General features: G+C 41.9%; 1 pseudogene; it reads right to left on the bottom strand.

Annotated features, from left to right (window-relative positions):
* Positions 1-551: 551 nt before the first annotated feature.
* On the bottom strand, positions 552-10,996 carry LOC121504404 (annotated as a pseudogene).
* Between the last annotated feature and the right edge of the window lie 3,521 nt (positions 10,997-14,517).

Here is a 14,517-nt window from a genome sequence, read left to right on the forward strand (position 1 = left end):
TTTGACATATATATTTTTGTATCTCATTTCATTCATTCAGATTGTTTTCAGAATTTTTTTTCAGTAATTTATTGATTATATTGATTAGATAGAGCTATCATAAAAGTATGTATCAAATATGATACAGCAGGCTTTAAGGGGTTAAATACCACTTTTCCCCTTCTTTTTATTTTCCTAATTTTGACATTTTTTTCCCCCAACTTTTTTACCTTTTTTTTTTTTTACTACTTTAATCCCATTTTTAGCCTTTTTCACAGTTTTTTCTCCCCATTTTCACCCACTAAATTTACCTTTTGTCATTAAATTCCACTTTTTTCCTAGTTTTTGCCCATTTTTGCCACTTCTTGTTGCCACTTTTATCCCCTTTAAGCTACCCTTTGCCATTAATTACCACTTGTTTTCTATTTTTGCCCATTTTTGCCACTTTTGACAGCCTTTTGCCCATTAAGTCACTTTTCACTCATTTTTTGCCACATTTTTGCTACCTGTTGCTCATTTTTTGTAACTTCTCACACATTTTTGATACTTTCTGACCCTTTTCCTCCCCATGATCATTTTTAACTTATTTTTATTGCTACTTCTATCTGTTTTTGCCACTTTTCACCACTTAGATTGTGGCTCGTGCGACGGTATTTTTCAAAAATGTGGCTCTTTGGTTTAATAAAACTGTATTACAGCATTATTTTTATGATACCGTCGATCTCAACCTGAGGACAAACTGAGAGCTGCAATGCATTTTGGGGCAAACCATCATCCTCCTGTTTCAAATGTCAAAGTAATTTGGGGATTTCTCACATAAATACTTTGAGGATTCATCCTTAAACAAAATCAGATCCTTACTCTTGGCCCCCAACTCAACCAATCAGACTAAAGTTGGGGAAACTGCACCCTCATTGGTGTTTTTTTTTATTGTTTAGTCCTAAGACATCCCCAGAGAGCTTTTCCACCCTGATCACTAACCGTTTTTTCCCAGCATGGCCATGCTGATGGGTTCTTAGAGCGCCCAGCTGAGCGAAGGCCTTCCCACATTGCTCACATTTGTACGGTTTCTCTCCAGTGTGGGTCCTCTCATGGATTTTACATGGTCCTTGCAGTCTAAAGGACTTCTTACAGTGTCTGCACTTTTACGGCTTCTTGCCGGTGTGAATACGCTCGTGATTTTTGAGAGCATCCTTATTGATAAAGATTTTATTACAGTCCGAACAAGGATAGGTTATTTCTCTGGTGTGGATGTTTCTGTGGGTCTTGAAATTAGCCAGCTGACTAAAACTTTTCCCACACTCCTCACATTTGTTCGGCTTCTCTCCAGCATGGATCCGCTCATGGATGTCACGGTCTGATGAGTTTCTGAATCCTTTCTCGCAGTGTTTGCATTTGTGTGGTTTCTCTCCGGTGTGGCTGCGTTGGTGGCTTAGTAAAGAACTGCTCCGGGTAAAAGTTTTCCCACAGAGGCCGCACTGGTGTGGTTTCCCACCAGTATGGATGACACTGTGGTCCTTGAGGTGAGACGGTTCAGTAAAAGTTTTCCCACACTGGTCACAGCTGTACGGTCTCACTTTGGAATGGATCCGACATTTGTGGCTTTTTAGTGAACCTATATGGTGAAACTTTCTCTCACACTGGTCACAGCTGAACTCTTTCTCCTCAAGGTGAACTCGCTGGTGACTCTTGAGGTTAGAAAGCAATCTGAAGGTTTGACCGCACTGATCACAGCTGAACGGTTTCTGCCCAGTGTGGATGAGGCCGTGATTCTTGAAGTTGGCAAAGACTGAGAACGTTTTCCCACACAGATCACAGCTGTATGGTTTCTCTCCAGTGTGAGTCTGTTCGTGGTTTTTAAGAGCGCTTTCTTGACGGAACATTTTCCCACACTGATCGCATCTGAACGGTTTCTCTCCAGTGTGAATGAGCCTGTGGTTCCTGAGCTGGTCTTCTAGTTTGAAACCTTTCCTGCACTGATCACAGCTGAACGGTCTCTCTCCTGTGTGAATGAGTCTGTGAACCTTTAAGTTGGTTGAGAATCTGAAAGTTTTCCCACACTGATCACAGCTGTATGGTTTCTCTCCGCTGTGAGTCTTCTGGTGGACTCGTAGAGAGCCTCTTTGACGGAAGCATCTCCCACACTGGTCACAGCTGAAGGGCTTCTCTCCTGTGTGGATGAGGGTGTGTTTCTTAAGATAGTCGAGGACTTTGAAAGCTCTCCCACACTGATCGCAGCTGTACGGTTTCTCTCCAGTGTGACTTCTCATGTGAACCTTTAATAATGATGGCAGAGGGAACTTTTTACCACATGCCTGGCAGTGATGAGATGTGTCTCCCTGTTTCTGTAGAAAAACAGAAAGAAAACAGGTGAACATGGTGACCTTTGACATATTATTTCTTCTTATAAGCCTGAGTGTATATAACCCCATATTTTTGGCACGGGATAACAGAAGGTTATGAAAATACCAGAATTAGAGACTTTGATGTGATTCTACCAAAAATCAAAATGTGTCCTGTTTTAAAATGAGCACATCTCTATTGTTTCACTGACAGATGGGGTCTAAAAGTACACAGACTTCTATCATATTTTATACCAGCAGTTTTCAAAGTATGAGGCGGCCTCCCCTGGGGGGCACCACAGATCTTCAGGGGAGGCGTGGAACCGTAAACCAGAAAAAACCTGAAGTGAAGTGTTGCTTTGCTAACTTCTGCTGTGCATGGAGCAACATAAATAAACTTATAGTATCTTTAAGGCAGTGATACTCACCATGTGATTATTAGTGGCTCTTTGATGTCTTCATTTAAATATTATTCCCCCAGAAAACCTTTAAAAAGGGATACTTTTTTTGCCCCTCTATAACATTTTTTGATCATTTTCATCCATTTCAGCATCCTTTTGTCATTAAATACCAATTTTTCCCTACTTTTTGCCCATTTTTGCCAATTCTCTTTGCCATTTTTTTGCCACTTTTGCCCATTTAAGCATGCTTTTGTCGTTAAATACCACTTTTTTTTCATACTTTTTGCCCATTTTTGCCTCTTCTCTTTGCCACTTTTCCCCTATTTTTGCACTTTTTTGCCACTTTTTGCCCATTTCAGCATCCTTCTATCATTAAATACCACTTTTTCCTACTTTTTGCCCATTTCTGCCACTTCTCTTTGCCATTTTTTTGCATTGTTTTGCCCCTTTTTTGCCACTTTTACCCATTTAAGCATGCTTTTATCATTAAATACCACTTTTTTCATACTTTTTGCCCATTTTTGCCACTCTTGACTGCTTTTTACCTGTTCTTTTAAACTCATTTTTTTGCCTTGTTTTTGCCACCTTTGGACCTTTCTAATTTTTTGTCACTTCTCACCATCTTTTTTTTGTTCAGTTTTTTATCCCCATTTTTGCCCATTTTCACCCATTTTTGCTGCTTTTTGACCATTTTTACCATCTTTAACTTATTTTATTGCTACTTCAAGCTGTTTTGCCACATTTCACCACTTACACTCTTTGGTTGAGTAACACTACTTTAAGGATTATCAGAGCAGAATAATCAGGTAGTTTTTGCCATAAATTCATTACTGAAACCAAATAACTGATTACCTGGTAAAGACAGATGTTTAAGAACATTTGCAGACCAAAATATCAAAGCTATAAAACTGTTAAAATATTTAGAATTAGACATAAATGTTTGAAAATATGTTTTTTTTTTAAAAATCTGAATCTTGTTGTGGGTGGGGGCCTACTGAGTGAATAATTTTCTGTCAGGGGAGGCTCACTTTCACACACTTTGAAAACCCCTGGACTGGTCAGGAACGAAGATTTTTGTAGAAAGTAGAGAGCGTACAGGAGTTTTCCTGAAATACTTGACGTTTAAAGAAAGCCCAATATTGAGCTTTTAGGACACGATCATCAACTGGTGGCCCAGGGGGTGTTATCAGGCCCCCCAAAGCTTCCTGTCCGGCCCGGGATAGATCAGTTAACCCTTTGTGCCCTCCTTACATTTACCACCCTCTGGACACCGTCGAGGCAAAAATGAACATGTACAGAAAAACTGCCATTAAATCAGCATACATCAGTATTTTTTTATACTTTTTTTCATAAATCTTTCTAACAACTTCAGACCTGCTCAAAACTACCAAACATTCAATAATTTTCAAGATTTTAACCCTTTTAATGCCAGTTTGATTATTTGAAATATTTTATTTTTTACTACAAAAAAACACAAAAAGTGAATTATTTTCCATATAATTAATAGTAGAAAGATGGGGCTTTGGTGCTGATGAGAGTCTTGGATGGGTCAAAGATTATCAACTAAACTGATGTGATTGCATTAATATTTTTTACGTAATGTCAGAAACACCCTCTGGACACCTTTGAGGCAAAAATGCCCCCATTGACTTCCATTAAAACCAGGTTTTTTAATCTCACTGTCACTGCAGTATAAAATCATGCATTCTTTAATGTCAGCATTTCAATGTGAAGAAGTCTAGAGAGATTTGACATTTTTACCGTATTCCACCAGATTCAACCATTTACTCATTGTAGGACCATGCACCACATTCTTCTATTTCTGCCTGTTATATCATGGAGAGTTTTGTGTGAGTTTAAAGGGTTAAAATTCTGAGAATTACTGAATGTTTGGTAGTTTTGAGCAGGTCTGAAGTTGTTGAAGAGGTTTATGAAAAATAGTACAAGAAAATATTGATGTATGCTGATTTAATGGCAGTTTTTTTTTTTGTACATTTTTGCCTCAAAGGTGTCCAGAGGGTAGAAAATTCACTGAGAGAGTCTGAATGACATTTAAGAGTTAAACATGTTGGATTTCAAACATTTAACTAGAAAGAAAAGTTCCTGTAAAATTCATGAAACAAGCTGGAAAACTGAGAAAATGATCAGAAATTTAAAAAAAAAAAAAGAAAAAAAAAAAAGAAAAAAGTTGAGAAAAATGGCCATAAATGGCCACACGGGTTAGTTCAGAAAAGTAGGTTAAAGAGAAAAAAAGGGCCAATGAGTATCAAAAATGTGTTCCAAATGACAAAAAATGGTGTAAAAAGTAATGAAAAGGGGTTAAAAAGTGTCAAAAATGGATGAACGAGTGGGTAAAACATGCAGTAAAGTGGTTAAGATGGGTTAAAATCTTGCAAAATAGGTAAAAGTGGAAAAAAGTGTCGAAAAGTGTTAAAAACATTTTAAAAGTGGCAAAAATTGGTTAAAGTGACTGTGAAATTAAGTAATAGGTGGCAAAAACTGGCTAAAAAGTGGCAAAAACATACCAAAAATTAAAAAAAGAAAAAAAAAAAAAAAAGCAGCAAAGGAAGGTAAAAATGGGGGTTGGGGGGGGGGTGTCATTTGAAGACAATGAAGGGTAAAATATGTAAACAGCAAACAAACAAACAAACAGATACTAGCAAAAAGAAGCAGCAAAAATGAAACAAAAAAACAAAACAAAACAAAACAAAACATGAAAAGTGACTCAAATGGGCAAAAGAGAAGGTAAAACATGGAAAAAGGTGGCATTTAATGACAATTAAGGAGAAAACACTGTAAAAAAAAGCAGGATAAAAGTAGCAAAAAACAGATAATATTAGCAACAAGAAGCAAATAAATCAGGAAAAGTAACTAAATGGTCAAAAATCCTCAAAAATGAAGCAAAAATTTAAAAAAAATGGAAAAATGCAGCAGAGGAAAGTAAAATGGGAAAAAAATGGCATTTAATGGTTATTAAGGGGAAAATGTGCAAGTAGCAAAAACCAGGATAAAAGTAGCAAAAAAAGAAAAATAGTAGCAAAAAAAGAGACAAAAATGAAGCAAATAAATCATGAAGTGACTAAATGGGCAAACAGCAGCAAAAAGTGCAAACAGCAGGGAAAGTGCAATAGGAAAAAAAAGTGACTGCATACAGCAAAAAAAAAAAAAAAAAACAGGATAAAAGTAACTAACTAATAAAAGAAACTAACGGGTTAATGTGGCCTAGAGTGGAGGATTTCTGAGGATGAAGACATTAAAGATCATCACAGGGACCTTAGTACTGTCAGACCAGATCCAGCCTGGTCCTGGGTCTGTCTGAGTCCACCTGAACATTAAAGATCATCACAGTGACCTCAGTAGTCAGACCAGATCCAGCCTGGTCCTGGGTCTGTCTGAGTCCACCTGAACATTAAAGATCATCACAGTGACCTCAGTAGTCAGACCAGATCCAGCCTGGTCCTGGGTCTGTCTGAGTCCACCTGAACATTAAAGATCATCACAGTGACCTTAGTACTGTCAGACCAGATCCAGCCTGGTCCTGGGTCTGTCTGAGTCCACCTGAACATTAAAGATCATCACAGTGACCTTAGTACTGTCAGACCAGATCCAGCCTGGTCCTGGGTCTGTCTGAGTCCACCTGAACATTAAAGATCATCACAGTCACCTTTGTACTGTCAGACCAGATCCAGCCTGGTCCTGGGTCTGTCTGAGTCCACCTGAACATTAAAGATCATCACAGTGACCTCAGTAGTCAGACCAGATCCAGCCTGGTCCTGGGTCTGTCTGAGTCCACCTGAACATTAAAGATCATCACAGGGACCTTAGTGCTGTCAGACCAGATCCAGCCTGGTCCTGGGTCTGTCTGAGTCCACCTGAACATTAAAGATCATCACAGTGACCTCAGTAGTCAGACCAGATCCAGCCTGGTCCTGGGTCTGTCTGAGTCCACCTGAACATTAAAGATCATCACAGTGACCTTAGTACTGTCAGACCAGATCCAGCCTGGTCCTGGGTCTGTCTGAGTCCACCTGAACATTAAAGATCATCACAGTGACCTCAGTAGTCAGACCAGATCCAGCCTGGTCCTGGGTCTGTCTGAGTCCACCTGAACATTAAAGATCATCACAGTGACCTCAGTAGTCAGACCAGATCCAGCCTGGTCCTGGGTCTGTCTGAGTCCACCTGAACATTAAAGATCATCACAGGGACCTTAGTGCTGTCAGACCAGATCCAGCCTGGTCCTGGGTCTGTCTGAGTCCACCTGAACATTAAAGATCATCACAGTGACCTCAGTAGTCAGACCAGATCCAGCCTGGTCCTGGGTCTGTCTGAGTCCACCTGAACATTAAAGATCATCACAGTGACCTTAGTACTGTCAGACCAGATCCAGCCTGGTCCTGGGTCTGTCTGAGTCCACCTGAACATTAAAGATCATCACAGTGACCTTAGTACTGTCAGACCAGATCCAGCCTGGTCCTGGGTCTGTCTGAGTCCACCTGAACATTAAAGATCATCACAGTCACCTTTGTACTGTCAGACCAGATCCAGCCTGGTCCTGGGTCTGTCTGAGTCCACCTGAACATTAAAGATCATCACAGTGACCTCAGTAGTCAGACCAGATCCAGCCTGGTCCTGGGTCTGTCTGAGTCCACCTGAACATTAAAGATCATCACAGGGACCTTAGTGCTGTCAGACCAGATCCAGCCTGGTCCTGGGTCTGTCTGAGTCCACCTGAACATTAAAGATCATCACAGTGACCTCAGTAGTCAGACCAGATCCAGCCTGGTCCTGGGTCTGTCTGAGTCCACCTGAACATTAAAGATCATCACAGTGACCTCAGTAGTCAGACCAGATCCAGCCTGGTCCTGGGTCTGTCTGAGTCCACCTGAACATTAAAGATCATCACAGGGACCTTAGTGCTGTCAGACCAGATCCAGCCTGGTCCTGGGTCTGTCTGAGTCCACCTGAACATTAAAGATCATCACAGTGACCTCAGTAGTCAGACCAGATCCAGCCTGGTCCTGGGTCTGTCTGAGTCCACCTGAACATTAAAGATCATCACAGTGACCTTAGTACTGTCAGACCAGATCCAGCCTGGTCCTGGGTCTGTCTGAGTCCACCTGAACATTAAAGATCATCACAGTGACCTTAGTACTGTCAGACCAGATCCAGCCTGGTCCTGGGTCTGTCTGAGTCCACCTGAACATTAAAGATCATCACAGTCACCTTTGTACTGTCAGACCAGATCCAGCCTGGTCCTGGGTCTGTCTGAGTCCACCTGAACATTAAAGATCATCACAGTGACCTAGTAGTCAGACCAGATCCAGCCTGGTCCTGGGTCTGTCTGAGTCCACCTGAACATTAAAGATCATCACAGGGACCTTAGTGCTGTCAGACCAGATCCAGCCTGGTCCTGGGTCTGTCTGAGTCCACCTGAACATTAAAGATCATCACAGTGACCTCAGTAGTCAGACCAGATCCAGCCTGGTCCTGGGTCTGTCTGAGTCCACCTGAACATTAAAGATCATCACAGTGACCTCAGTAGTCAGACCAGATCCAGCCTGGTCCTGGGTCTGTCTGAGTCCACCTGAACATTAAAGATCATCACAGGGACCTTAGTGCTGTCAGACCAGATCCAGCCTGGTCCTGGGTCTGTCTGAGTCCACCTGAACATTAAAGATCATCACAGTGACCTCAGTAGTCAGACCAGATCCAGCCTGGTCCTGGGTCTGTCTGAGTCCACCTGAACATTAAAGATCATCACAGTGACCTTAGTACTGTCAGACCAGATCCAGCCTGGTCCTGGGTCTGTCTGAGTCCACCTGAACATTAAAGATCATCACAGTGACCTCAGTAGTCAGACCAGATCCAGCCTGGTCCTGGGTCTGTCTGAGTCCACCTGAACATTAAAGATCATCACAGTGACCTTAGTACTGTCAGACCAGATCCAGCCTGGTCCTGGGTCTGTCTGAGTCCACCTGAACATTAAAGATCATCACAGTGACCTTAGTACTGTCAGACCAGATCCAGCCTGGTCCTGGGTCTGTCTGAGTCCACCATTAAAGCAGCTGGTATTAATGATTAATTATGATTTTTGCCAGCACTTCCTTCTCTACAGTCTGAAGGTCACTCTGAGAGGTCAGCAGTGTTTAATGAAGGATAAAAACTAAAGTACATTATTTTTATTATTATAACCAAATTCCAAAAAAGTTGGGACGGGACAACAAAAGGCTGGAAAAGTAAGAGCAGGAGGAGCATTCTAACAAAGCATCCTGCTGAAACATGATATCCTCAGATTTACTCAGTACCCCCCCCCCCCAGCCCTGTCAGATTTCTTGCTACTTTGCAGCCACAGCTGCACCCTTTGACTCCCTCCCCTCTGTTTGTATGTGGGAGATAAGCCAGCTGTTCAAGGCTGTAAGAAGGAGGGAATGTTCCTTCTCCTGGAGCTCAGACCAGGGCCTCTCTGTGGTTAGGACTCATACCTGCTCTATGTTTTTGATTTATTTATCCTACCCAGGATTTCCTCCTGAGGGCGGCTGACCTGATAGTGAACATGGAACAGCTGGCTGCTCACTAACACTTCATGAGAGGGGTGTAGTTAGATAGGTCAAAGGTCAGTGACCACAATCTGTCTGTAAGAATCTGTGCCAAAAGGCAACACAGTTTAAAAAGAAAACCAAGCAGGGAGGCGGAGCTTAACAACCAGCCCCCCCACTGCTATAAAAACTTCACACATTCATATTTTTTCTACTTTTTTGCATAAATCTCTTTAACATCTTCAGCTGTGCTCAAAACTACCAAACATTCAATCATTTTGAGGATTTTAACCCTTTAAATGCCAGTTTGATTACTCAAAGATCTAAAAATGTGGTTTGAATGGGAGTCAATGGGACGTTTTTGTGACTCTAAAGGGTCGTAAATGTTAAATCAGACGCTACACAACTACTAAAAATGCATCAGAGTCAATATTTTGGATAATCACTGACATGTCCACGCTGGATTTAGAAATAATGCCCCAGCCATCCAACATCTGGTTAAAGGAAGATTTCACAGTTTTTCACTTTTTTTCTTAAAAAACATCACTGACTTTAAGTAATCAAACTGGCATTTAAAGGGTTAAAATCCTCAAAATGATTGAATGTTTGGTAGTTTTGAGCACAGATTCAGTTGTTGAAAGGATTTATGTAAAAAAAAAAAAAAGCAGGAAAAAAAATAATGTGTTCAGTTTTTATAGCGGTTTTTTGGAAGTGGATGTTTTTTTGTCCTTCGCGGCTTTAAAGGGGGTAAATGTGTTTCACAGTTTGACTCAAAAATTCACCTTGAAAGAAACTTTGTTACAAATATGTAAAGCACATGAACACAGTTAAAACGGTGAACAGAGGAAGAGGAAAGATTTACGCAGATGGACAGAAACATCCCTACAGACGCCTGAGGGTGAAGGGAAATGTTTACAGAATTTCTTTTTATTTATTTACTTTTTATTGTTTTCATTTTTCATTTAACTTGTTTTATTTTCTTTTATCAATTTATTTTGTATTTTCTAATTATTGTTTCAATTTTTTTATTTTGTGCTCTTTTTTCATCTTTTTATTACATTAAAATGTACAGAAGAGGTTTAGGGTGACTGAAAAAATAATCGCGACGAAAAATTTTGTTTTACTCAAGAAAAAAATTAGAATTCTAAAATTAAAATAAAAAAACTTTCACTTGAGAATTCTGACTTTAATTAAAAAATAAATAAATAACGCATTTAAAAAAAAAAATCAGTCCTCTTCTATAAAAATGGCTGCTGGTGTTTCTGTAAAATTTCTTTATGCATCACTACATGTAGTCTTAAAAATAAAGTTAAATAACAAATTCCTTAAATGATTGAATCTGTGATTGTCTCAGTAAAAGTTTATTTTATTGTGTAATAAATGATCATGAAAGCCTCGTATTCTTCTTAGGGGTCTGACCAGACTTGTCTCATGAGAACCAGACGAGATTTCGCACTTTCTTTTTGATTCAGGACAAACCCACATGATTGGGCTAGAAACGCCTATGGCTACAATCACAACAATAACAAGAGCATAATATAAATGATAATAATATAAAAGCTTTAAAACTGACTGAAACATAAATATCTGCACCAGAAAAATCAAAGTATTTCTCTGCTTTTAATGATCCGGAGGTTAAATAAAGTCCAACCTGGTGTGGAGGAGTCATCCTTCCTCTCAGACGGCCACCCTGGACAGCGCTCCTCTTCCTCACCAGAGTCTGGTCTCAACACTGAGCTGAGGACAAGGACACCTCATCAGACAGCTAAGAGCACTTCCTGTCACATGACTGACCCTACAACAGATCAATATCATCACTAAACTCACTCAGACTAAAACTAAAACATAAAAACATAAAAACAGCCCTTTAACGATTCAAAACACATTTCTAGCTGAGGTGAAAACTAATCCTACCTTCTATGAAGACAGCAGACGAAGAGACGCCCGCCTACTCTGCATGAACCAAGAGAGGGAAAGGGGCGGGACCAACTCCTCAATGATCCTGGGACTGAGGGGGGTCAGAACACTGGAACAGTCCATTTATTCAGTATTTTATTTTTTATTGATCACTTTTAGGAAAGACTTTCTCATAACAGACAAATTTAAGAGTTTCATTCATTCTTGAGAAAAACACAGAAGAAAGTCTACGTTTATCTGAACCCCCCATCTCTGCTCACAATGGTTCAGTCCTGCCTTGAACTAAAATAGGTACACCTGCCAACAGAGTCTGCTGGGCCCCTAAAAACCCAGAGAATGGACCCTGATAAACCCAGAGAACGGACCCTGACAGACCCAGAGAATGGACCCTGATAAACCAGAGAATGGACCCTGACAGACCCAGAGACTGGACCCTGATAAACCAGAGAATGGCCCCTGATAAACCCAGAGAATGGACCCTGATAAACCCAGAGAATGGACCCTGATAAACCCAGAGAACGGACCCTGATAAACCCAGAGAATGGACCCTGATAAACCCAGAGAATGGACCCTGATAAACCCAGAGAATGGACCCTGATAAACCCAGAGAACGGACCCTGATAAACCCAGAGAATGGACCCTGATAAACCCAGAGAATGGACCCTGATAAACCCAGAGAATGGACCCTGATAAACCCAGAGAATGGACCCTGATAAACCCAGAGAATGGACCCTGATAAACCCAGAGAACGGACCCTGATAATCCCAGAGAACGGACCCTGATAAACCCAGAGAATGGACCCTGATAAACCAGAGAATGGACCCTAAAAACCCAGAGAATGGACCCTGATAAACCAGAGAATGTCCCCTGACAGACCCAGAGACTGGACCCTGATAAACCAGAGAATGGACCCTGACAGACCCAGAGAATGGACCCTGATAAACCAGAGAATGGACCCTGATAAACCCAGAGAACGGACCCTGATAAACCCAGAGAATGGACCCTGATAAACCAGAGAATGGACCCTGACAGACCCAGAGACTGGACCCTGATAAACCAGAGAATGGCCCCTGACAGACCCAGAGACTGGACCCTGATAAACCAGAGAACGGACCCTGATAAACCCAGAGAATGGACCCTGATAAACCCAGAGACTGGACCCTGATAAACCCAGAGAATGGACCCTGATAAACCCAGAGACTGGACCCTGATAAACCCAGAGAATGGACCCTGACAGACCCAGAGACTGGACCCTGATAAACCAGAGAATGGCCCCTGACAGACCCAGAGACTGGACCCTGATAAACCAGAGAACGGACCCTGATAAACCTAGAGAATGGACCCTGATAAACCCAGAGAATGGACCCTGATAGACCCAGAGACTGGACCCTGATAAACCCAGAGAATGGACCCTGATAAACCAGAGAATGGACCCTGATAGACCCAGAGAATGGACCCTGATAGACCCAGAGAATGGACCCTGATAAACCCAGAGAATGGACCCTGATAAACCCAGAGAATGGACCCTGATAGACACAGAGAATGGACCCTGATAAACCAGAGAATGGACCCTGATAGACCCAGAGAATGGACCCTGATAAACCCAGAAAATAAATGGATGGATGGATGATGGTTGGATGATGGTTGGATGATGGATGGATGATGGTTGGATCATGGATGGATGATGGATGGATGATGGTTGGATGATGGATGATGGCTGGATGATGGTTGGATGATGGATGGATGATGGTTGGATGATGGATGGATGATGGTTGGATCATGGATGGATGATGGATGGATGATGGTTGGATGATGGGTGGATGATGGATGAGTGATGGTTGGATGATGGTTGGATGATGGATGGATGATGTGTGGATGATGGGTGGATGATGGATGGATGATGGTTGGATGATGGATGGATGATGGGTGGATGATGGATGGATGATGGGCGGATGATTGATGGATAATGGATGGATGATGGGTGGATGATGGTTGGATGATGGATGGATGATGGATGGATGATGGATGATGGGTGGATGATGGATGGATGATGGATGGTTGGATGATGGTTCAATGATGGGTGGATGATGGATGGATGATGGATGATGGATGATGGATGATGGGTGGATGATGGATGGATGATGGGTGGATGATGGATGGATAATGGATGGATGATGGGTGGATGATGGTTGGATGATGGATGGATGATGGATGGATGATGGATGATGGGTGGATGATGGATGGATGATGAATGGTTGGATGATGGTTCAATGATGGGTGGATGATGGATGATGGATGATGGGTGGATGATGGATGGATGATGGTTCAATGATGGATGGATGATGGATGGTTGGATGATGGTTCAATGATGGGTGGATGATGGATGATGGATGGATGATGGATAGATGATGGATGATGATGGATGATGGGTGGATGATAGGTGGATGATGGATGATGGATGGATGGATGGATGATGGTTGGATGATGGATGGATGATGGGTGGATGATGGATGGATGATGGGTGGATGATGGATGGATGATGGATGGTTGGATGACGGTTCAATGATGGATGGATGATGGATGGATGATGGATGATGGGTGGATGATGGATGGATGATGGGTGGATGATGGATGGATGATGGATGGTTGGATGACGGTTCAATGATGGATGGATGATGGATGGATGATGGATGATGGGTGGATGATGGATGGATGAGTGATGGTTGGATGATGGTTGGATGATGGATGGATGATGTGTGGATGATGGGTGGATGATGGATGGATGATGGTTGGATGATGGATGGATGATGGGTGGATGATGGATGGATGATGGGCGGATGATGGATGGATGATGGATGGATGATGGGTGGATGATGGTTGGATGATGGATGGATGATGGATGGATGATGGATGATGGGTGGATGATGGATGGATGATGGGTGGATGATGGTTGGATGATGGATGGATGATGGATGGATGATGGATGATGGGTGGATGATGGATGGATGATGAATGGTTGGATGATGGTTCAATGATGGGTGGATGATGGATGGATGATGGATGATGGGTGGATGATGGATGGATGATGGGTGGATGATGGATGGATAATGGATGGATGATGGGTGGATGATGGTTGGATGATGGATGGATGATGGATGGATGATGGATGATGGGTGGATGATGGATGGATGATGAATGGTTGGATGATGGTTCAATGATGGGTGGATGATGGATGATGGATGATGGGTGGATGATGGATGGATGATGGTTCAATGATGGATGGATGATGGATGGTTGGATGATGGTTCAATGATGGGTGGATGATGGATGATGGATGGA

This window comes from Cheilinus undulatus, linkage group 22 (assembly GCF_018320785.1).
Source record: "Cheilinus undulatus linkage group 22, ASM1832078v1, whole genome shotgun sequence".
Lineage (NCBI taxonomy): Eukaryota > Metazoa > Chordata > Actinopteri > Labriformes > Labridae > Cheilinus > Cheilinus undulatus.